General features: G+C 36.1%; 2 long non-coding RNA genes across 3 annotated transcripts in view; one reads left to right on the plus strand and one right to left on the minus strand.

The window, feature by feature from the left end:
- Positions 1-273: 273 nt before the first annotated feature.
- The window catches only part of LOC143247731 (uncharacterized), a 49,685-nt gene continuing 22,137 nt past the window's right edge, over positions 274-27,821 (plus strand). Inside the window, exon 1 of the long non-coding RNA XR_013026684.1 lies at positions 274-465. This is a non-coding gene — a long non-coding RNA (uncharacterized LOC143247731). The remainder of the gene's footprint in view (positions 466-27,821) is intronic.
- LOC143247728 (uncharacterized) overlaps positions 4,531-27,821 on the minus strand; it is a 194,858-nt gene continuing 171,567 nt past the window's right edge. For both annotated transcript variants that reach the window (XR_013026681.1, XR_013026682.1), the window contains exon 4: positions 4,531-4,761. This is a non-coding gene — a long non-coding RNA (uncharacterized LOC143247728). The remainder of the gene's footprint in view (positions 4,762-27,821) is intronic.

Genomic DNA, 27,821 nt, shown 5'->3' on the forward strand with positions numbered 1-27,821 from the left:
TCGACTGCATGTTGAACTTAATAAAAAATGTACACGAAAAACTGTGCAAAAGTATTTAATTAAAAAAAATATGACGTCGAAACTGACGAAATGTTAACACATTGGTTTTGAAACACGTTGACAAAGGGTGTCCTGCTATACTGCTGAGATCTATGTTTTACATTTTTTAAATACATTAAGACGTTTATATTTTTATTCTCCAGGCGGAGTTTTCACATCACGTGACGAGAATAGCTTAATAATTTGAACTTTTGGTAAATGGTTCGTGTAACATAAAGAGTGAGTTAGAGTAGGGTAGATGTTTGATTAATAAATTAATGTACTTGCAAGTTATCTTGTCCGTTATGTGAACTTCTTCAGTTTTCTCATTACTGAATTTGTGTTTCGAAAAACATTAGCAAACAAGTGAGATTGTTATTTTAGCATATAGCGTGAACTTAGGACTACGAGTGAACATTAGACAAGGTAATCAAATAAAGTACAGTAGGAAATATGAAACGATTTTGTTATCATTAGAATAATTGGAATTAAAAAAAAATGTTTTACTAAATAATTTATTTAACGGTTATTTCATAAAAATAGAAAACTTTGGTGAGATAATCATGTAATAGTCTAAGAGAAAGTATTTGGTTTCGAAACATTATTTGATGTACAAAAAAAAAATTCTTGACGTTTTTAACGAGTCAAAAACCAGGACGGAACTGAAAGTAACTGGATTATTGTAACTAACATGTGAGTTGTTGGAAATTCCTGGTTTTATTATAACTAAGATGCAAGATGTCGGAAACTGTGGGATTATTGTAACTAACATGTCAGGTGTTGGAAATTCCTGGTTTTATTATAACTAAGATGCAAGATGTCGGAAACTGTGGGATTATTGTAACCTTAGAGTCCGAGGTTTGAGACGGGATGCTCCTGAACACGCTTCCCATAGTTGTTGGCACCTTAGGAAAACCACAACCGGTTCTCCTATTTAGTTTAAAAGCAACACACAAGTGCGGCTGGTGCAAGTTGCCTGTTTTTCTCTCATGTTATCAGGTAGATAACTTTGTATAATTTATGAGGCAGCGAGTAATTATGTAATATTTAAAACTCTTTACGAGTGTCACGATAATTAAGATATAGATTGGTCGTTAAGAGAATATAGATCTCATAACAAGGCTTCACTGGGGGGGGGGGGTCGTCGTTTATTTCTTCTTACTTTAATCATACTCAGAACTGATCCCGAGAGTTTGAGAATGTTTGGAATAGATATATATTCACAGGATTAATTATTCATGTATCGGAATGTTGGACCATCCATCCATCTAACAGCGAATCGCCAACCTTTCTTGGTGGTTAATCACGCGACTTTGAGAAGGATTAGCAGGTTTTTATTTGTTTTATTCTGTCAAAGGTGGGTATTGTTACGAATACGAGAGACAGATTGCACGTGCTTAATTGGTTAATTTCCATAATACCACAGCTAGGAGGGGTTAGCTTTTGTTGTCATGCGTAAAGCAACTTGAGAGAAATTGTTGTAGCCATGTCCAACTTTCGTTTTACCCTAACGTAAGCAAATACCGGACATTGTTGCAAATGTGTGTTAAACAGTAAGTAAAACAACGAGTGCAGTGTTTCCAAAGTTTGTAATTAATCTGGGAAAATCTTTCATTTCCAACCACACCTCGTTACGTAACGTTGAGTGAAGAGAATGTTCGGTTTTTATTTTTTGTATTGGTATGTGAATATTCAGATATGTTCTTAAATAATTATATTTCATGTAACTTGTTTTCATCATTTCTAACAGAATAAATGACGCTTTGCTTCTCTTAATATATTCAAACTTAAAACTATATCCCCCTATTTACCTCAGGACCTAAATACGAAACGCTACTCGAAACGTTGTCTTAACTTACTTACTGAAGAGCGAAAGCGCGAAACTTTACTTGAAGCTATTTCAGAAAGACCTAAACACGAAACGTTGTCAGTATAAAACTGTTTTGAAACGAACTGCACATACCGTTACGATTATTTTTAGTAGTAACGTTGTACACAACTATTCTGCGACGAATTATCTAACGAGGCTGCGAAACTGATAGAATATTCTTTAACCACATTCGATTGGTATTGGTGTACATTCTATTTCAGGGCTGACTAACAGGTACTAGATGTAGTGCATTCCTACCTTATCTACTTCAATAATGTAATTATTTTACTTTTAGATACGGTGTTTGCCAGTGCATGTACTTATGAAATTTTAAACGCACGAGTCATGAAGTGGCGGGAATTTATGTTTAATGCTAATTACGATGTAAAAATTTCTTAACAAATAAAAATAAGCAAAGAACGACACCTACTGACAACAAAAAATATTATGATTTATTTTACAGATGACTATTTGTTTGTAGCTTATAACCTGGGATCGGTACTGTTTAATTTTGTAATTATTAGGGTCATTAAAATAAGAACATTTTCAAATTTTGATAACTACAGCACGGTATATTTCTAAGTGATGAACATTCGAGATTCATTTCGTTTCACATAAGAGTTTTGTTGTTCACGAAACATTTGTAGCGATAAAGACAAACGACGTTTACCGGGCTCAGAAGAAAGGCAAACGTTGTTTTTGTTAAGCCTAATTCCACTGTGGGAATATGAATAAGCACGTTTTCACGTGCAGTTTTCCACGTTCGTGTTGTTCTAGAGAAATGAACAGATCCTTATGTGTGACGTTGTTCTGTCAATATGTAACTGATTGATATAAATTTTGTAGCAGGAAAGCAAGAAGCAGACAGAGCTGACATCTGTTCTTGTTTATTCCTACGTCATATCAGTTGTAGTGGTTATTTAAATTCCAATATCTGTGGAAAATAAAGCTTAAAATTGTCGATTTTCAGAATAATGTTTAAGTTTCACAAGATAAATGGATTGTATTTCCCTACGTCCTTAACTTACTTTCCAGTGTGGTGAGTCCCAGGGAAAGTACAGTCCAGCGTGGTGAGTCCCAGGGAATGTACAGTCCAGCGTGGTGAGTCCCAGGGAATGTAGAGTCCAATTTATTAATTACTTATAATCAAAACTATTAAATTTTACTGACATTTTCGCGCCAAGCTTCACGAGAGCTATCTGTGTTTAATTTAGCTGTGTAAGACTAGAATAACCTTACTAACATAAACAGTTCGAGTTGTGACATCATACATTCATGAAAAATACTGACTAAAATATCCGTTTCTAACACTATTTATTAACCATAAGATACATCAGTTTCTAACGCTATTTATTAACCATACGATACGTCTGTTTCTAACACTATTTATTAACCATACGATACATCAGTTTCTAACGCTATTTATTAACCATACGATACGTCTGTTTCTAACACTATTTATTAACCATACGATACATCAGTTTCTAACGCTATTTATTAACCATACGATACATCAGTTTCTAACACTATTTATTAACCATACGATACATCAGTTTCTAACACTATTTATTAACCATACGATACATCAGTTTCTAACACTATTTATTAACCATACGATACATCAGTTTCTAACACTATTTATTAACCATAAGATACATCAGTTTCTAACACTATTTATTAACCATACGATACATCAGTTTCTAACACTATTTATTAACCATACGACACGTCAGTTTCTAACACTATTTATTAACCATAAGATACATCAGTTTCTAACACTACTTATTAACCATACGATACATCCGTTTCTAACACTATTTATTAACCATACGATACATCCGTTTCTAACACTATTTATTAACCATACGATACATCAGTTTCTAACACTATTTATTAACTATACGATACATCAGTTTCTAACACTATTTATTAACCATAAGATACATCAGTTTCTAATACTATTTATTAACCATACGATACATCCGTTTCAAACACTATTTATTAACCATACGATACGTCAGTTTCTAACACTATTTATTAACCATACGTTACATCAGTTTCTAACACTATATATTAACCATACGATACATCTGTTTCTAACGCTATATATTAACCATACGTTACATCAGTTTCTAACACTATTTATTAACCATACGATACATCAGTTTCTAACACTATTTATTAACCATACGATACATCAGTTTCTAACGCTATTTATTAACCATACGTTACATCAGTTTCTAACGCTATTTATTAACCATACGATGCGTCAGTTTCTAACACTATTTATTTACCATACGATACATCAGTTTCTAACACTATTTATTAACTATACGATACGTCAGTTTCTAACACTATTTATTAACCATACGATACGTCAGTTTCTAACACTATTTATTAACCATACGATACGTCAGTTTCTAACACTATTTATTAACCATACGATACGTCAGTTTCTAACACTATTTATTAACCATACGATACGTCAGTTTCTAACACTATTTATTAACCATACGATACATCAGTTTCTAACACTATTTATTAACCATACGATACATCAGATCTAACACTATTTATTAACCATACGATACATCAGTTTTCTGTTTGTATTTCATGAGACGTCAAGTTAAGGGTTCTGCTGGCAGAATCCTTTACTGGTGAGACCAACAGTGATCAAATGTTATGCCCAACTGCTTCAGGGTAACACTTTTATCACCCTTATTTTAGAGGCTTCCAAACGGTGTTGTACCAGTCGAATAGTCTTCGTTTCGTAAGTTGTAGTTCGACCATCCTCTCACATTGATCGGTTGACTGTTAGGGAAGTCGAGACCTTGTGATGCGGATGAGAAATGCTGGAATAAAAAGAACGTTTCTGGTATACGTGTTATGTTGAAGTCCTTCAGCCTCAGGCTGGACACTGGATACATTATTATTTTGAAAGCACTTGGATTTCATTGTTCAGGGGAGTTTTATGATATAAATATCTCGTATCATCATGTTCTGGAATTACATAAAGTACAAAAGACAATTTTCAATTCTTTCTTATCAACAAACTTTCTTCGAACTTTTGTAAGACTTAACTTACTTTCTACCTTAGATCAGTCCACCGGTTGTATTTTATGTCTTGTAGCTATCTACCAACTCTATTGTGGCGTTTTGGTACCAGTCTACCAACTCTATTGTGACGTTTTGGTACCAGTTTACCAACACTAGATATAGACGATTTTGTACCAGTCTACCAACACTAGATATAGACGTTTTGTACCAGTCCACCAACACTAGATATAGACGTTTTGTACCAGTCCACCAACACTAGATATAGACGTTTTGGTACCAGTCTACCAACACTAGATATAGACGATCTTGTACCAGTCTACCAACACTAGATATAGACGATCTTGTACCAGTCTAGCAACACTAGATATAGACGATCTTGTACCAGTCTACCAACACTAGATATAGACGTTTTGGTACCAGTCTACCAACACTAGATATAGACGTTTTGGTACCAGTCTACCAACACTAGATATAGACGTTTTGGTACCAGTCTACCAACACTAGATATAGACGTTTTGGTACCAGTCTACCAACACTAGATATAGACGTTTTGGTACCAGTTTACCAACACTAGATATAGACGTTTTGGTACCAGTTTACCAACACTAGATATAGACGTTTTGGTACCAGTTTACCAACACTAGATATAGACGTTTTGGTACCAGTCTACCAACACCAGATATAGACGTTTTGGTACCAGTCTACCAACACTAGATATAGACGTTTTGGTACCAGTCTACCAACACAAGATATAGACGTTTTGTATCAGTCTACCAACACTAGATATAGACGTTTTGGTACCAGTTTACCAACACTAGATATAGACGTTTTGGTACCAATTTACCAACACTAGATATAGACGTTTTGGTACCAGTCTACCAACACTAGATACAGACGTTTTGTATCAGTCTACCAACACTAGCTACAGACGTTTTGTATCAGTCTACCAACACTATATAGACGTTTTGTATCAGTCTACCAACACTATATAGACGTTTTGTATCAGTCTACCAACACTAGATATAGACGTTTTGTATCAGTCTACCAACACTATATAGACGTTTTGTATCAGTCTACCAACACTATATAGACGTTTTGTACCACTCTACCAACACTATATAGACGTTTTGTACCAGTCTACCAACACTATATAGACTTTTTGGTACCAGTTTACCAACACTAGATATAGACGTTTTGGTACCAGTCTACCAACACTAGATATAGACGTTTTTGTACCAGTCTACCAACACTAGATATAGACGTTTTTGTACCAGTCTACCAACACTACATACAGACGTTTTTGTACCAGTCTACCAACACTAGATATAGACGTTTTTGTACCAGTCTACCAGCATTAGATATAGACGTTTTTGTACCAGTCTACCAACATTAGATATAGACGTTTTTGTACCAGTCTACCAACATTAGATATAGACGTTTTTGTACCAGTCTACCAACATTAGATATAGACGGTTTTGTACCAGTCTACCAACACTAGATATAGACGTTTTTGTACCAGTCTACCAACACTAGATATAGACGTTTTTGTACCAGTCTACCAACACTAGATATAGACGTTTTTGTACCAGTTTACCAACACTAGATATAGTCGTTTTGTATCAGTCTACCAACACTAGACATAGTCGTTTTGTATCAGTCTACCAACACTATATAGACGTTTTGGTACCAGTTTACCAACGCTAGATATAGTTGTTTTGTACCAGTTTACCAACGCTAGATATAGTTGTTTAGGTACCAGTTTACCAACGCTAGATATAGACGTTTTGGTACCAGTTTACCAACACTAGATATAGTCGTTTTGTAGCAGTCTACCAACACTAGATATAGTCGTTTTGTAGCAGTCTACCAACACCAGATATAGTCGTTTTGTAGCAGTCTACCAACGCTAGATATAGACGTTTTGGTACCAGTTTACCAACGCTAGATATAGACGTTTTGGTACCAGTTTACCAACGCTAGATATAGACGTTTTGGTACCAGTCTACCAACGCTAGATACAGACGTTTTGTACCAGTCTACCAACGCTAGATACAGACGTTTTGTATCAGTCTACCAACACTATATAGACGTTTTGTATCAGTCTACCAACACTAGATATGGACATTTTGTATCAGTCTACCAACACTATATAGACGTTTTGTACCAGTCTACCAACACTATATAGACGTTTTGTACCACTCTACCAACACTATATAGACGTTTTGGTACCAGTTTACCAACACTAGATATAGACGTTTTGGTACCAGTCTACCAACACTAGATATAGACGTTTTTGTACCAGTCTACCAACACTAGATATAGACGTTTTTGTACCAATCTACCAACACTAGATATAGACGTTTTTGTACCAGTCTACCAACATTAGATATAGACGTTTTTGTACCAGTCTACCAACACTAGATATAGACGTTTTTGTACCAGTCTACCAACATTAGATATAGACGTTTTTGTACCAGTCTACCAACACTAGATATAGACGTTTTTGTACCAGTCTACCAACACTAGATATAGACGTTTTTGTACCAGTCTACCAACACTAGATATAGACGTTTTGTACCAGTCTACCAACACTAGATATAGTCGTTTTGTATCAGTCTACCAACACTAGACATAGTCGTTTTGTATCAGTCTACCAACACTATATAGACGTTTTGGTACCAGTTTACCAACGCTAGATATAGTTGTTTTGTACCAGTTTACCAACGCTAGATATAGTTGTTTAGGTACCAGTTTACCAACGCTAGATATAGACGTTTTGGTACCAGTTTACCAACACTAGATATAGTCGTTTTGTAGCAGTCTACCAACACTAGATATAGTCGTTTTGTAGCAGTCTACCAACACTAGATATAGTCGTTTTGTAGCAGTCTACCAACACTAGATATAGTCGTTTTGTAGCAGTCTACCAACGCTAGATATAGATGTTTTGGTACCAGTTTACCAACGCTAGATATAGACGTTTTGGTACCAGTTTACCAACGCTAGATATAGACGTTTTGGTACCAGTTTACCAACGCTAGATATAGACGTTTTGGTACCAGTCTACCAACACTAGATACAGACGTTTTGTATCAGTCTACCAACACTAGATACAGACGTTTTGTATCAGTCTACCAACACTAGATACAGACGTTTTGTATCAGTCTACCAACTCTAGATACAGACGTTTTGTGTCAGTCTACCAACACTATATAGACGTTTTGTATCAGTCTACCAACACTAGATATGGACATTTGTATCAGTCTACCAACACTATATAGACGTTTTGTACCAGTCTACCAACACTATATAGACGTTTTGTACCAGTCTACCAACACTATATAGACGTTTTGGTACCAGTTTACCAACACTAGATATAGACGTTTTGGTACCAGTCTACCAACACTAGATATAGACGTTTTTGTACCAGTCTACCAACATTAGATATAGACGTTTTTGTACCAGTCTACCAACACTAGATATAGACGTTTTTGTACCAGTCTACCAACACTAGATATAGACGTTTTTGTACCAGTTTACCAACACTAGATATAGACGTTTTTGTACCAGTCTACCAACACTAGATATAGTCGTTTTGTATCAGTCTACCAACACTAGATATAGTCGTTTTGTATCAGTCTACCAACACTAGATATAGTCGTTTTGTATCAGTCTACCAACACTAGACATAGTCGTTTTGTATCAGTCTACCAACACTATATAGACGTTTTGGTACCAGTTTACCAACGCTAGATATAGTTGTTTTGTACCAGTTTACCAACGCTAGATATAGTTGTTTTGTACCAGTTTACCAACGCTAGATATAGTTGTTTAGGTACCAGTTTACCAACGCTAGATATAGACGTTTTGGTACCAGTTTACCAACACTAGATATAGTCGTTTTGTAGCAGTCTACCAACACTAGATACAGACGTTTTGTATCAGTCTACCAACACTAGATACAGACGTTTTGTATCAGTCTACCAACACTATATAGACGTTTTGTATCAGTCTACCAACACTAGATATAGACGTTTTGTATCAGTGTACCAACACTATATAGACGTTTTGTATCAGTCTACCAACACTATATAGACGTTTTGTACAAGTCTACCAACACTATATAGACGTTTTGTACCAGTCTACCAACACTATATAGACGTTTTGTACCAGTGTACCAACACTATATAGACGTTTTGGTACCAGTTTACCAACACTATATAGACGTTTTGGTACCAGTTTACCAACACTAGATATAGACGTTTTGGTACCAGTCTACCAACACTAGATATAGACGTTTTGGTACCAGTCTACCAACACTAGATATAGACGTTTTGGTACCAGTCTACCAACACTAGATATAGACGTTTTGGTACCAGTTTACCAACACTAGATATAGACGTTTTGGTACCAGTTTACCAACACTAGATATAGACGTTTTGGTACCAGTTTACCAACACTAGATATAGACGTTTTGTATCAGTCTACCAACACTAGATATAGACGTTTTGGTACCAGTTTACTAACACTAGATATAGACGTTTTGGTACCAGTTTACCAACACTAGATATAGACGTTTTGGTACCAGTTTACCAACACTAGATATAGACGTTTTGGTACCAGTTTACCAACACTAGATATAGACGTTTTGGTACCAGTCTACCAACACTAGATACAGACGTTTTGTATCAGTCTACCAACACTAGATACAGACGTTTTGTATCAGTCTACCAACACTATATAGACGTTTTGTATCAGTCTACCAACACTATATAGACGTTTTGTATCAGTCTACCAACACTAGATATAGACGTTTTGTATCAGTCTACCAACACTATATAGACGTTTTGTATCAGTCTTCCAACACTATATAGACGTTTTGTACCAGTCTACCAACACTATATGGACGTTTTGTACCAGTCTACCAACACTAGATATAGACGTTTTTGTACCAGTCTACCAACACTAGATATAGACGTTTTTGTACCAGTCTACCAACACTATATAGACGTTTTGTATCAGTCTTCCAACACTATATAGACGTTTTGTATCAGTCTACCAACACTATATGGACGTTTTGTACCAGTCTACCAACACTAGATATAGACGTTTTTGTACCAGTCTACCAACACTAGATATAGACGTTTTTGTACCAGTCTACCAACACTAGATATAGACGTTTTTGTACCAGTCTACCAACACTAGATATAGACGTTTTTGTACCAGTCTACCAACACTAGATATAGACGTTTTTGTACCAGTCTACCAACATTAGATATAGACGTTTTTGTACCAGTCTACCAACACTAGATATAGACGTTTTTGTACCAGTCTACCAACACTAGATATAGACGTTTTTGTACCAGTCTACCAACACTAGATATAGACGTTTTTGTACCAGTCTACCAACACTAGATATAGACGTTTTTGTACCAGGTTACCAACACTAGATATAGTCGTTTTGTATCAGTCTACCAACACTAGACATAGTCGTTTTGTATCAGTCTACCAACACTATATAGACGTTTTGGTACCAGTTTACCAACGCTAGATATAGTTGTTTTGTACCAGTTTACCAACGCTAGATATAGTTGTTTAGGTACCAGTTTATCAATGCTAGATATAGACGTTTTGGTACCAGTTTACCAACACTAGATATAGTCGTTTTGTAGCAGTCTACCAACACTAGATATAGTCGTTTTGTAGCAGTCTACCAACACTAGATATAGTCGTTTTGGAGTAGTCTACCAACACTAGATATAGTCGTCTTGTAGCAGTCTACCAACGCTAGATATAGACGTTTTGGTACCAGTTTACCAACGCTAGATATAGACGTTTTGGTACCAGTTTACCAACGCTAGATATAGACGTTTTGGTACCAGTTTACCAACGCTAGATATAGACGTTTTGGTACCAGTTTACCAACGCTAGATATAGACGTTTTCTTACCAGTCTACCAACACTAGATACAGACGTTTTGTATCAGTCTACCAACACTAGATACAGACGTTTTGTATCAGTCTACCAACACTAGATACAGACGTTTTGTATCAGTCTACCAACACTAGATATAGACGTTTTGTATCAGTCTACCAACACTAGATATAGACGTTTTGTATCAGTCTACCAACACTATATAGACGTTTTGTATCAGTCTAGGAACACTATATAGACGTTTTGTATCAGTCTACCAACACTATATAGACGTTTTGTACCAGTCTACCAACACTATATAGACGTTTTGTACCAGTCTATCAACACTATATAGACGTTTTGTATCAGTCTACCAACACTAGATATAGACGTTTTTGTTCCAGTCTACCAACACTAGATAAGACGTTTTTGTACCAGTTTACCAACACTAGATATAATCGTTTTCTATCAGTCTACCAACACTAGACATAGTCGTTTTGTATCAGTCTACCAACACTATATAGACGTTTTGGTACCAGTTTACCAACGCTAGATATAGTTGTTTTGTACCAGTTTACCATCGCTAGATATAGTTGTTTAGGTACCAGTTTACCAACGCTAGATATAGACGTTTTGGTACCAGTTTACCAACACTAAATATAGTCGTTTTGTAGCAGTCTACCAACACTAGATATACTCGTTTTGTAGCAGTCTACCAACACTATATAGACGTTTTGTATCAGTCTACCAACACTAGATATAGACGTTTTGTATCAGTCTACCAACACTATATACACGTTTTGTATCAGTCTACCAACACTATATAGACGTTTTTGTATCAGTCTACCAACACTATATAGACGTTTTGTATCAGTCTACCAACACTATATAGACGTTTTGTACCAGTCTACCAACACTATATAGACGTTTTGTACCAGTCTACCAACACTATATAGACGTTTTGGTACCAGTTTACCAACACTAGATATAGACGTTTTGGTACCAGTCTACCAACACTAGATATAGACGTTTTTGTACCAGTCTACCAACACTATATATAGACGTTTTGGTACCAGTCTACCAACACTAGATATAGACGTTTTGGTACCAGTCTACCAACACTAGATATAGACGTTTTTGTACCAGTCTACCAACACTAGATATAGACGTTTTGTACCAGTCTACCAACACTAGATATAGACGTTTTGTACCAGTCTACCAACACTAGATATAGACGTTTTGTACCAGTCTACCAACACTAGATATAGACGTTTTTGTACCAGTCTACCAACACTAGATATAGACGTTTTTGTACCAGTCTACCAACACTAGATATAGACGTTTTTGTACCAGTTTACCAACACTAGATATAGTCGTTTTGTATCAGTCTACCAACACTAGACATGGTCGTTTTGTATCAGTCTACCAACACTATATAGACGTGTTGGTACCAGTTTACCAACGCTAGATATAGTTGTTTTGTACCAGTTTACCAACGCTAGATATAGTTGTTTAGGTACCAGTTTACCAACGCTAGATATAGACGTTTTGGTACCAGTTTACCAACACTAGATATAGTCGTTTTGTAGCAGTCTACCAACACTAGATACAGACGTTTTGTATCAGTCTACCAACACTAGATACAGACGTTTTGTGTCAGTCTACCAACACTATATAGACGTTTTGTATCAGTCTACCAACACTAGATATAGACGTTTTGTATCAGTCTACCAACACTATATAGACGTTTTGTATCAGTCTACCAACACTATATAGACGTTTTGTATCAGTCTACCAACACTATATAGACGTTTTGTACCAGTCTACCAACGCTATATAGACGTTTTGTACCAGTCTACCAACACTATATAGACGTTTTGTACCAGTCTACCAACACTATATAGACGTTTTGTACCAGTCTACCAACACTATATAGACGTTTTGGTACCAGTCTACCAACACTAGATATAGACGTTTTTGTACCAGTCTACCAACACTAGATATAGACGTTTTTGTACCAATCTATCAACATTAGATATGGACGTTTTTGTACCAGTCTACCAACACTAGATATAGACGTTTTTGTACCAGTCTCCCAACACTAGATATAGACGTTTTTGTACCAGTCTACCAACACTAGATATAGACGTTTTTGTACCAGTCTACCAACACTAGATATAGACGTTTTTGTACCAGTCTACCAACACTAGATATAGACGTTTTTGTACCAGTCTACCAACACTAGATATAGACGTTTTTGTACCAGTCTACCAACACTAGATATAGACGTTTTTGTACCAGTCTACCAACACTAGATATAGACGTTTTTGTACCAGTTTACCAACACTAGATATAGTCGTTTTGTATCAGTCTACCAACACTATATAGACGTTTTGGTACCAGTTTACCAACACTAGATATAGACGTTTTGGTACCAGTCTACCAACGCTAGATATAGTTGTTTTGTACCAGTTTACCAACGCTAGATATAGTTGTTTAGTTACCAGTTTACTAACGCTAGATATAGACGTTTTGGTACCAGTTTACCAACTATAGATATAGTCGTTTTGTAGCAGTCTACCAACACTAGATATAGACGTTTTGTATCAGTCTACCAACACTATATAGACGTTTTGTATCAGTCTACCAACACTATATAGACGTTTTGTATCAGTCTACCAACACTATATAGACGTTTTGTACCAGTCTACCAACACTATATAGACGTTTTGTACCAGTCTACCAACACTATATAGACGTTTTGGTACCAGTTTACCAACACTAGATATAGACGTTTTGGTACCAGTCTACCAACACTAGATATAGACGTTTTTGTACCAGTCTACCAACACTAGATATAGACGTTTTTGTACCAGTCTACCAACACTAGATATAGACGTTTTTGTACCAGTCTACCAACACTAGATATAGACGTTTTTGTACCAGTCTACCAACATTAGATATAGACGTTTTTGTACCAGTCTACCAACATTAGATATAGACGTTTTTGTACCAGTCTACCAACACTAGATATAGACGTTTTGGTACCAGTCTACCAACGCTAGATATAGTTGTTTTGTACCAGTTTACCAACGCTAGATATAGTTGTTTAGTTACCAGTTTACTAACGCTAGATATAGACGTTTTGGTACCAGTTTACCAACTATAGATATAGTCGTTTTGTAGCAGTCTACCAACACTAGATATAGACGTTTTGTATCAGTCTACCAACACTATATAGACGTTTTGTATCAGTCTACCAACACTATATAGACGTTTTGTATCAGTCTACCAACACTATATAGACGTTTTGTACCAGTCTACCAACACTATATAGACGTTTTGTACCAGTCTACCAACACTATATAGACGTTTTGGTACCAGTTTACCAACACTAGATATAGACGTTTTGGTACCAGTCTACCAACACTAGATATAGACGTTTTTGTACCAGTCTACCAACACTAGATATAGACGTTTTTGTACCAGTCTACCAACACTAGATATAGACGTTTTTGTACCAGTCTACCAACACTAGATATAGACGTTTTTGTACCAGTCTACCAACACTAGATATAGACGTTTTTGTACCAGTCTACCAACATTAGATATAGACGTTTTGTACCAGTCTACCAACATTAGATATAGACGTTTTTGTACCAGTCTACCAACACTAGATATAGACGTTTTTGTACCAGTCTACCAACACTAGATATAGTTGTTTAGGTACCAGTTTACTAACGCTAGATATAGACGTTTTGGTACCAGTTTACCAACTCTAGATATAGTCGTTTTGTAGCAGTCTACCAACACTAGATATAGACGTTTTGTATCAGTCTACCAACACTATATAGACGTTTTGTATCAGTCTACCAACACTATATAGACGTTTTGTACCAGTCAACCAACACTATATAGACGTTTTGTACCAGTCAACCAACACTATATAGACGTTTTGTACCAGTCTACCAACACTATATAGACGTTTTGGTACCAGTTTACCAACACTAGATATAGACGTTTTGGTACCAGTCTACCAACACTAGATATAGAAGTTTTTTTACCAGTCTACCAACACTAGATATAGACGTTTTTGTACCAGTCTACCAACACTAGATATAGTCGTTTTGTATCAGTCTACCAACACTAGACATAGTCGTTTTGTATCAGTCTACCAACACTATATAGACGTTTTGGTACCAGTTTACCAACGCTAGATATAGTTGTTTTGTACCAGTTTACCAACGCTAGATATAGTTGTTTAGGTACCAGTTTACCAACGCTAGATATAGACGTTTTGGTACCAGTCTACCAACACTAGATATAGACGTTTTTGTACCAGTCTACCAACACTAGATATAGACGTTTTTGTACCAGTCTACCAACACTAGATATAGACGTTTTTGTACCAGTCTACCAACACTAGATATAGACGTTTTTGTACCAGTCTACCAACACTAGATATAGACGTTTTTGTACCAGTTTACCAACACTAGATATAGTCGTTTTGTAGCAGTCTACCAACACTAGATATAATCGTTTTGTAGCAGTCTACCAACACTAGATATAGTCGTTTTCTAGCAGTCTACCAACACTAAATATAGTCGTTTTGTAGCAGTCTACCAACACTAGATATAGTCGTTTTGTAGCAGTCTACCAACACTAGATATAGTCGTTTTGTAGCAGTCTACCAACACTATATAGACGTTTTGTTACCAGTTTACCAACGCTAGATATAGACGTTTTGGTGCCAGTTTACCAACGCTACATATAGGCGTTTTGGTACCAGTTTACCAACACTAGATACAGACGTTTTGGTACCAGTCCACCAACTCCATTGTGACGTTTTGGTACCAGTCTACCAACACTAGATATAGACGCTTTGGTACCAGTTTACCAACACTACATACAGGCGTTTCGGTTCCAGTCTACCAACACTACATACAGGCGTTTCGGTACCAGTCTACCAACACTACCTACAGGCGTTTCGGTACCTATCTACCAACACTACGTATAAACGTTTCGGTACTAGTTTACCAACACTAGATATAGACGTTTTGGTACCGGTCTACCGACATCAGATATAGACGTTTTGGTACCGGTCTACCAAAACTAGATATAGACGTTTTGGTACCGGTCTACCAACACTAGATATAGACGTTTCGGTACCAGTCTACCAACACTAGATATAGACGTTTTGTATCAGTCTACCAACACTAGATACAGACGTTTTGTATCAGCCTACCAACACTAGATACAGACGTTTTGTATCAGTCTACCAACACTTTCTAGACGTTTTGTATCAGTCTACCAACACTTTCTAGACGTTTTGTATCAGTCTACCAACACTTTATAGACGTTTTGTATCAGTCTACCAACACTAGATATAGACGTTTTTGTACCAGTCTACCAACACTAGATATAGACGTTTTTGTACCAGTCTACCAACACTAGATATAGACGTTTTTGTACCAGTTTACCAACACTAGATATAGTCGTTTTGTATCAGTCTACCAATACTAGACATAGTCGTTTTGTATCAGTCTACCAACACTATATAGACGTTTTGGTACCAGTTTACCAACGCTAGATATAGTTGTTTTGTACCAGTTTACCAACGCTAGATATAGTTGTTTAGGTACCAGTTTACCAACGCTAGATATAGACGTTTTTGTACCAGTCTACCAACACTAGATATAGACGTTTTTGTACCAGTCTACCAACACTAGATATAGACGTTTTTGTACCAGTCTACCAACACTAGATATAGACGTTTTTGTACCAGTTTACCAACACTAGACATAGTCGTTTTGTATCAGTCTACCAATACTAGACATAGTCGTTTTGTATCAGTCTACCAACACTATATAGGCGTTTTGGTACCAGTTTACCAACGCTAGATATAGTTGTTTTGTACCAGTTTACCAACGCTAGATATAGTTGTTTAGGTACCAGTTTACTAACGCTAGATATAGACGTTTTGGTACCAGTTTACCAACTCTAGATATAGTCGTTTTGTAGCAGTCTACCAACACTAGATATAGACGTTTTGTATCAGTCTACCAACACTATATAGACGTTTTGTATCAGTCTACCAACACTATATAGACGTTTTGTATCAGTCTACCAACACTATATAGACGTTTTGTACCAGTCTACCAACACTATATAGACGTTTTGTACCAGTCTACCAACATTATATAGACGTTTTGGTACCAGCCTACTAACACTAGATATAGACGTTTTGTATCAGTCTACCAACACTAGATAAAGACGATTTTGTACCAGTCTACCAACACTATATATAGACGATTTTGTATCAGTCTACCAACACTAGATATAGACGATTTTGTATCAGTCTACCAACACTAGATATAGACGTTTTGGTACCAGTCTACCAACACTATATAGACGTTTTGGTACCAGTCTACCAACACTATATAGACGTTTTGGTACCAGTCTACCAACACTATATAGACGTTTTGGTACCAGCCTACCAACACTAGATATAGACGTTTTGGCACTAGTCTACCAACACTAGATATAGACGTTTTGCTACCAGCCTACCAACACGAGATATAGACGTTTTGGTACCAGCCTACCAACACTAGATATAGACGTTTTGTATCAGTCTTCCAACACTAGATATAGACGATTTTGTACCAGTCTACCAACACTAGATATAGACGATTTTGTACCAGTCTACCAACACTAGATATAGACGTTTTGGTACCAGTTTACCAACATTAGATATAGACGATTTTGTACCAGTCTAGCAACACTAAATATAGACGTTTTGGTACCAGTTTACCAACACTAGATATAGACGTTTTGGTACCAGTCTACCAACACTAGATATAGACGTTTCGGTACCAGTCAACCAACACAAGATATAGACGTTTTGTATCAGTCTACCAACACTAGATAAAGACGATTTTGTACCAGTCTACCAACACTATATATAGACGATTTTGTATCAGTCTACCAACACTAGATATAGACGATTTTGTATCAGTCTACCAACACTAGATATAGACGATTTTGTATCAGTCTACCAACACTAGATATAGACGTTTTGGTACCAGTCTACCAACACTATATAGACGTTTTGGTACCAGTCTACCAACACTATATAGACGTTTTGGTACCAGTCTACCAACACTATATAGACGTTTTGGTACCAGCCTACCAACAATAGATATAGACGTTTTGGCACTAGTCTACCAACACTAGATATAGACGTTTTGCTACCAGCCTACCAACACGAGATATAGACGTTTTGGTATCAGTCTACCAACACTAGATATAGACGCTTTGGTACAAGTCTACCAACACTATATATAGACGATTTTGTATCAGTCTACCAACACTAGATATAGACGTTTTGGTACCAGTCTACCAACACTATATAGACGTTTTGGTACCAGCCTACCAACACTAGATATAGACGTTTTGGTACCAGCCTACCAACACTAGATATAGACGTTTTGGTACCAGCCTACCAACACTAGATATAGACGTTTTGGTACCAGCCTACTAACACTAGATATAGACGTTTTGTATCAGTCTAACAACACTAGATAAAGACGATTTTGTACCAGTCTACCAACACTATATATAGACGATTTTGTATCAGTCTACCAACACTAGATATAGACGATTTTGTATCAGTCTACCAACACTAGATATAGACGTTTTGGTACCAGTCTACCAACACTATATAGACGTTTTGGTACCAGTCTACCAACACTATATAGACGTTTTGGTACCAGTCTACCAACACTATATAGACGTTTTGGTACCAGCCTACCAACACTAGATATAGACGTTTTGGCACTAGTCTACCAACACTAGATATAGACGTTTTGCTACCAGCCTACCAACACTAGATATAGACGTTTTGCTACCAGCCTACCAACACGAGATATAGACGTTTTGGTACCAGCCTACCAACACTAGATATAGACGTTTTGTATCAGTCTTCCAACACTAGATATAGACGATTTTGTACCAGTCTACCAACACTAGATATAGACGATTTTGTACCAGTCTACCAACACTAGATATAGACGTTTTGGTACCAGTTTACCAACATTAGATACAGACGATTTTGTACCAGTCTAGCAACACTAAATATAGACGTTTTGGTACCAGTTTACCAACACTAGATATAGACGTTTTGGTACCAGTCTACCAACACTAGATATAGACGTTTCGGTACCAGTCAACCAACACAAGATATAGACGTTTTGTATCAGTCTACCAAGACTAGATATAGACGGTTTGGACCAGTCTACCAACACTAGATATAAACATTTTGGTACCAGTCTACCAACACTAGATATAATCGTTTTGGTACCAGTCTACCAACACTAGATATAAACGTTTTGGTACCAGTCTACCAACACTAGATATAGACGATTTTGTACTAGTGTACCAACACTAGATATAGAGGTTTTTGTACCAGTCTACTAACATTAGATATAGACGTTTTTGTATCAGTCTACCAACACTAGACATAGTCGTTTTGTATGAGTCTACCAACACTATATAGACGTTTTGGTACCAGTTTACCAACACTAGATATAGACGTTTTGGTACCAGTCTGTCAACTCTGTTGTGACGTTTTGGTTCCACTTTACCATCACTAGATACAGACGTTTTGTACCAGTCTACCAACAATAGATATAGACGTTTTGGTACCAGTTTACCAACACTAGATATAGACATTTTGGTACCAGTCAACCAACACAAGATATAGACGTTTTGTATCAGTCTACCAACACTAGATAAAGACGATTTTGTACCAGTCTACCAACACTATTTATAGACGATTTTGTATCAGTCTACCAACACTAGATATAGACGATTTTGTATCAGTCTACCAACACTAGATATAGACGATTTTGTATCAGTCTACCAACACTAGATATAGACGTTTTGGTACCAGTCTACCAACACTATATAGACGTTTTGGTACCAGTCTACCAACACTATATAGACGTTTTGGTACCAGCCTACCAACAATAGATATAGACGTTTTGGCACTAGTCTACCAACACTAGATATAGACGTTTTGCTACCAGCCTACCAACACGAGATATAGACGTTTTGGTATCAGTCTACCAACACTAGATATAGACGCTTTGGTACAAGTCTACCAACACTATATATAGACGATTTTGTATCAGTCTACCAACACTAGATATAGACGTTTTGGTACCAGTCTACCAACACTATATAGACGTTTTGGTACCAGCCTACCAACACTAGATATAGACGTTTTGGTACCAGCCTACCAACACTAGATATAGACGTTTTGGTACCAGCCTACCAACACTAGATATAGACGTTTTGGTACCAGCCTACCAACACTAGATATAGACGTTTTGGTACCAGCCTACTAACACTAGATATAGACGTTTTGTATCAGTCTACCAACACTAGATAAAGACGATTTTGTACCAGTCTACCAACACTATATATAGACGATTTTGTATCAGTCTACCAACACTAGATATAGACGATTTTGTATCAGTCTACCAACACTAGATATAGACGTTTTGGTACCAGTCTACCAACACTATATAGACGTTTTGGTACCAGTCTACCAACACTATATAGACGTTTTGGTACCAGTCTACCAACACTATATAGACGTTTTGGTACCAGCCTACCAACACTAGATATAGACGTTTTGGCACTAGTCTACCAACACTAGATATAGACGTTTTGCTACCAGCCTACCAACACGAGATATAGACGTTTTGGTACCAGCCTACCAACACTAGATATAGACGTTTTGTATCAGTCTTCCAACACTAGATATAGACGATTTTGTACCAGTCTACCAACACTAGATATAGACGATTTTGTACCAGTCTACCAACACTAGATATAGACGTTTTGGTACCAGTTTACCAACATTAGATATAGACGATTTTGTACCAGTCTAGCAACACTAAATATAGACGTTTTGGTACCAGTTTACCAACACTAGATATAGACGTTTTGGTACCAGTCTACCAACACTAGATATAGACGTTTCGGTACCAGTCAACCAACACAAGATATAGACGTTTTGTATCAGTCTACCAAGACTAGATATAGACGGTTTGGACCAGTCTACCAACACTAGATATAAACATTTTGGTACCAGTCTACCAACACTAGATATAATCGTTTTGGTACCAGTCTACCAACACTAGATATAAACGTTTTGGTACCAGTCTACCAACACTAGATATAGACGATTTTGTACTAGTGTACCAACACTAGATATAGAGGTTTTTGTACCAGTCTACTAACATTAGATATAGACGTTTTTGTATCAGTCTACCAACACTAGACATAGTCGTTTTGTATGAGTCTACCAACACTATATAGACGTTTTGGTACCAGTTTACCAACACTAGATATAGACGTTTTGGTACCAGTCTGTCAACTCTGTTGTGACGTTTTGGTTCCACTTTACCATCACTAGATACAGACGTTTTGTATCAGTCTACCAACAATAGATATAGACGTTTTGGTACCAGTTTACCAACACTAGATATAGACATTTTGGTACCAGTCTACCAACACTAGATATAGACGTTTTGTATGAGTCTACGAACACTAGATATAGACGTTTTGGTACCAGTTTACCAACACTATATAGACGTTTTTGTACCAGTCTACCAACAGTAGATATAGACGTTTTCGTACCAGTCTACCAACACTAGATATAGACGTTTTGGTACCAGTCTACCAACACTAGATATACACGTTTTTGTACCAGTCTACCCACACTAGATATAGACGTTTTCGTACCAGTCTACCAACACTAGATATAGACGTTTTGGTACCAGTCTACCAACACTAGATATAGACGTTTTTCTACCAGTCTACCAACATTAGATATAGACGTTTTTCTACCAGTCTACCAACATTAGATATAGACGTTTTTCTACCAGTCTACCAACATTAGATATAGACGTTTTTCTACCAGTCTACCAGCACTAGATATAGACGTTTTTGTACCAGTCTACCAACACTAGATATACACGTTTTTGTACCAGTCTACCCACACTAGATATAGACCTTTCGATACCAGTCTACCAACACTAGATATAGTCGTTTTGTATCAGTTTACCAACACTATATAGACGTTTTGGTACCAGCCTACCAACACTAGATATAGACGTTTTGGTACCAGTCTACCAACTCTCTTGTGACGTTTTGGTACCAGTTTACCAACACTACATACAGGCGTTTCGGTCCCAGTCTACCAACACTACATACAGGCGTTTCGGTCCCAGTCTACCAACACTACATACAGGCGTTTCGGTCCCAGTCTACCAACACTACATACAGGCGTTTCGGTACCAGTCTACCAACACTACATACAGGCGTTTCGGTACCAGTCTATCAACACTACGTATAGACGTTTCGGTACTAGTTTACCAACACTAGATATAGACCTTTTGGTACCGGTCTACTAACACTAGATATAGACGTTTTGGTACCGGTCTACTAACACTAGATATAGACGTTTTGGTACCGGTCTACCAACATTAGATATAGACGTTTTGGTACCGGTCTACCAACATTAGATATAGACGTTTTGGTACCGGTCTACCAACATTAGATATAGACATTTTGGTACCGGTCTACCGACATCAGATATAGACGTTTTGCTACCGGTCTACCAACACTAGATATAGACGTTTTGGTACCGGTCTACCAACACTTGATATAGACGTTTCGGTACCGGTCTACCAACACTAGATATAGGCGTTTCCCTACCAGTCTACGTGTGTTTACACGATTTTTGCTATCTTTGGTAAGATACTTCGTTCCTCGAAGGTACCAAAGGTTCATTTTGTACCGGAAAGTTCCAATGTGTACTTGAAGTCAGAATGGTATTTTTACCATGGCTCTCAGTGGCAGAACTTTATGATCTTCGTACTCACACTGCCAGAAAACTGGTTTCAACCCGTGGTTGGCAGAGCACAAATAGCCCATTGTGTAGCTTTGTGTTTAATTCTAAATAAATCTTTTTACCACACGTTAAAAATGGAATTAGGCATAGGACGTGTACGAAATAAATAATGGTGGTAAAAATTGTTCTTTCATATATATTTTTGCCAGTTGTTTGTTTAAATGTTATATTTTGTAATTAAATATAACCTTGGGGTCTTAATGAAAGTAGACAAAACGTTAAGTAAAATATTCTTATTATATAGCTAAGCTGTTTATATTAATATTAAATAAATAATGTACATTGTGAGATTTGATTCTGTTTTTCATAAAGCTAATTTGACAATATTTGTTAGTAAGATAAGTAACTTTACGGTACCTAATCTAGGCCTAGTCACTTCAGACAGTTTTCTACACTGTAACCTTTTTCGTCTTCTCAGAATCCTCTTATTGATGTATTACATTTCAAATCAGGAACGTGTAAAAATAGTATTTTAACTCTATTATTTGTCTGCCGTAAGGAAAGCTCTTTGGAAAGATTTCGTTTCACGTAATACCTTGATTTAAGTTGAACTCGCGTTAAACATAATTCCTTCTGAAGTGCACTGTGCCAAAAATCGTAGTTTTTAGGCTTAAGAAATGTGAAAAAAACGTTACTTTAGACGCAAAATGGTTTGATGTAATTGCTACAACGTCATTTATGGATTTGAAAGAACGAACGTGTTTCTGAAAATATTATCACCTCATGTCTCGGTTCTGTTATTTTTATTTGGCCTAAATCACCTCCCAGGAGAATCTTCTGGATGGTGACTCGTGATAAATAATAGAGATCCCTCAAAATTTCTATAATAAATATGTAATGTCATAAAGGAAGAAAATTTTCTGGTATACAGGAAACCTTGTAGTATGATAATGTTTAAAACTGTTACATTGTGGTATACAGGAAACCTGGTAGCATGATAATGTTTAAAACTGTTACATTGTGGTATACAGGAAACCTGGTAGTATGATAATGTTTAAAACTGTTACATTGTGGTATACATGAAACCTGGTAGTATGTTAATGTTTAAAACTGTTACATTGTGGTATACAGGAAACCTGGTAGTCTGATAATGTTTAAAACTGTTACATTGTGGTATACAGGAAACCTGGTAGTATGATAATGTTTAAAACTGTTACATTGTGGTATACAGGAAACCTGGTAGTATGATAATGTTTAAAACTGTTACATGGTGGTATACAGGAAACCTGGTAGTATGACAATGTTTAAAACTGTTACATTGTGGTATACAGGAAATATGGTAGTATCATAATGTATAAAACTGTTACATTGTGGTATACAGGAAACCATGTAGTATGATAATGTTTAAAACTGTTACATTGTGGTATACAGGAAACCTGGTAGTATGATAATGTTTAAAACTGTTACATTGTGGTATACAGGAAACCATGTAGTATGATAATGTTTAAAACTGTTACATTGTGGTATACAGGAAACCATGTAGTATGATAATGTTTAAAACTGTTACATTGTGGTATATAGGAAACCTGGTAGTATGATAATGTTTAAAACTGTTACATTGTGGTAAAAAGGAAACCTGGTAGTATGATAATGTATAAAACTGTTACACTGTGGTATACAGGAAACCTGGTAGTATGATAATGTTTAAAACTGTTACATTGTGGTAAAAAGGAAACCTGGTAGTATGTTAATGTATAAAACTGTTACATTGTGGTATACAGGAAACCATGTAGTATGATAATGTTTAAAACTGTTACATTGTGGTATATAGGAAACCTGGTAGTATGATAATGTTTAAAACTGTTACACTGTGGTATACAGGAAACCTGGTTGTATGATAATGTTTAAAACTGTTACACTGTGGTATACAGGAAACCTGGTAGTATGATAATGTTTAAAACTGTTACATGGTGGTATACAGGAAACCTGGTAGTATGTTAATGTTTAAAACTGTTACACTGTGGTATACAGGAAACCTGGTAGTATGATAATGTATAAAACTGTTACACTGTGGTATACAGGAAACCTGGTAGTATGTTAATGTTTAAAACTGTTACATGGTGGTATACAGGAAACCTGGTAGTATGATAATGTTTAAAACTGTTACATTGTGGTATACAGGAAACCTGGTAGTATGATAATGTTTAAAACTGTTACATTGTGGTACACAGGAATCCTGGTTGTATGATAATGTTTAAAACTGTTACATTGTGGTATACAGGAAACCTGGTAGTATGATAATGTTTAAAACTGTTACATTGTGGTGTACAGGAAACCTGGTAGTATGATAATGTTTAAAACTGTTACATTGTGGTATACAGGAAACCTGGTAGTATGATAATGTTTAAAACTGTTACATTGTGGTATACAGGAAACCTGGTAGTATGATAATGTTTAAAACTGTTACATTGTGGTATACAGGAAACCTGGTAGTATGATAATGTTTAAAACTGTTACATGGTGGTATACAGGAAACCTGGTAGTATGATAATGTTTAAAACTGTTACATTGTGGTATACAGGAAACCTGGTAGTATGATAATGTTTAAAACTGTTACATGGTGGTATACAGGAAACCTGGTAGTATGATAATGTTTAAAACTGTTACATTGTGGTATACAGGAAACCTGGTAGTGTGATAATGTTTAAAACTGTTACATTGTGGTATACAGGAAACCTGGTAGTATGATAATGTTTAAAACTGTTACATTGTGGTATACAGGAAACCTGGTAGTATGATAATGTTTAAAACTGTTACATGGTGATATATAGAGGAAACCTGGTAGTATGATAATGTTTAAAACTGTTACATGGTGGTATACAGGAAACCTGGTAGTATGATAATGTTTAAAACTGTTACATTGTGGTATACAGGAAACCTGGTAGTATGATAATGTTTAAAACTGTTACATTGTGGTATACAGGAAACCTGGTAGTGTGATAATGTTTAAAACTGTTACATGGTGGTATACAGGAAACCTGGTAGTGTGATAATGTTTAAAACTGTTACATTGTGGTATACAGGAAACCTGGTAGTATGATAATGTTTAAAACTGTTACATTGTGGTATACAGGAAACCCGGTAGTATGATAATGTTTAAAACTGTTACATTGTGGTATACAGGAAACCCGGTAGTATGATAATGTTTAAAACTGTTACATTGTGGTATACAGGAAACCCGGTAGTATGATAATGTTTAAAACTGTTACATTGTGGTATACAGGAAACCTGGTAGTATGATAATGTTTAAAACTGTTACATTGTGGTATACAGGAAACCTGGTAGTGTGATAATGTTTAAAACTGTTACATGGTGGTATACAGGAAACCTGGTAGTATGATAATGTTTAAAACTGTTACATTGTGGTATACAGGAAACCTGGTAGTATGATAATGTTTAAAACTGTTACATTGTGGTATACAGGAAACCTGGTAGTATGATAATGTTTAAAACTGTTACATTGTGGTATACAGGAAACCTGGTAGTATGATAATGTTTAAAACTGTTACATTGTGGTATACAGGAAACCCGGTAGTGTGATAATGTTTAAAACTGTTACATTATGGTATACAGGAAACCTGGTAGTATGATAATGTTTAAAACTGTTACATTGTGGTATACATGAAAACTGGTAGTGTGATAATGTTTAAAACTGTTACATTGTGGTATACAGGAAACCCGGTAGTATGATAATGTTTAAAACTGTTACATTGTGGTATACAGGAAACCCGGTAGTGTGATAATGTTTAAAACTGTTACATTGTGGTATACAGGAAACCTGGTAGTATGATAATGTTTAAAACTGTTACATTATGGTATACAGGAAACCTGGTAGTATGATAATGTTTAAAACTGTTACATTGTGGTATACATGAAAACTGGTAGTGTGATAATGTTTAAAACTGTTACATTGTGGTATACAGGAAACCCGGTAGTGTGATAATGTTTAAAACTGTTACATTATGGTATACAGGAAACCCGGTAGTATGATAATGTTTAAAAGTGTTACATTGTGGTATACAGGAAACCTGGTAGTATGATAATGTTTAAAACTGTTACATTGTGGTATACAGGAAACCTGGTAGTATGATAGTGTTTAAAACTGTTACATTGTGGTATACAGGAAACCTGGTAGTATGATAATGTTTAAAACTGTTACATTGTGGTATACAGGAAACCTGGTAGTATGATAATGTTTAAAACTGTTACATTGTGGTATACAGGAAACCCGGTAGTATGATAATGTTTAAAACTGTTACATTGTGGTATACAGGAAACCTGGTAGTATGATAATGTTTAAAACTGTTACATTGTGGTATACAGGAAACCTGGTAGTATGATAATGTTTAAAACTGTTACATTGTGGTATACAGGAAACCTGGTAGTATGATAATGTTTAAAACTGTTACATGGTGGTACACAGGAAACCTGGTAGTATGATAATGTTTAAAACTGTTACATTGTGGTATACAGGAAACCTGGTAGTATGATAATGTTTAAAACTGTTACATTGTGGTGTACAGGAAACCTGGTAGTATGATAATGTTTAAAACTGTTACATTGTGGTTTACAGGAAACCTGGTAGTATGATAATGTTTAAAACTGTTACATTGTGGTTTACAGGAAACCTGGTAGTATGATAATGTTTAAAACTGTTACATTGTGGTATGCAGGAAACCTGGTAGTGTGATAATGTTTAAAACTGTTACATTGTGGTTTTAAACTACATTTGAAGTGTTGAAATAACCAGTCACTGCACCAACTCAAAGCGTGTGTTTTTGTGTTTTCTTATAGCAAAGCCACGTCGGGCAATGTGCTGAGTCCACAGAGGGTAATCGAAACCGTGATTTTAGCGGGGATTTACGGAGTGTAAATCCGTAGAATTACCGCTGTATTAGCGGGGTGCTCCAACTCAAAGCATCATTAAAACATAGGAACCGTGAGAGTTGCAAAGAGAGG

Source organism: Tachypleus tridentatus, chromosome 3 (assembly GCF_004210375.1).
Source record: "Tachypleus tridentatus isolate NWPU-2018 chromosome 3, ASM421037v1, whole genome shotgun sequence".
NCBI lineage: Eukaryota > Metazoa > Arthropoda > Merostomata > Xiphosura > Limulidae > Tachypleus > Tachypleus tridentatus.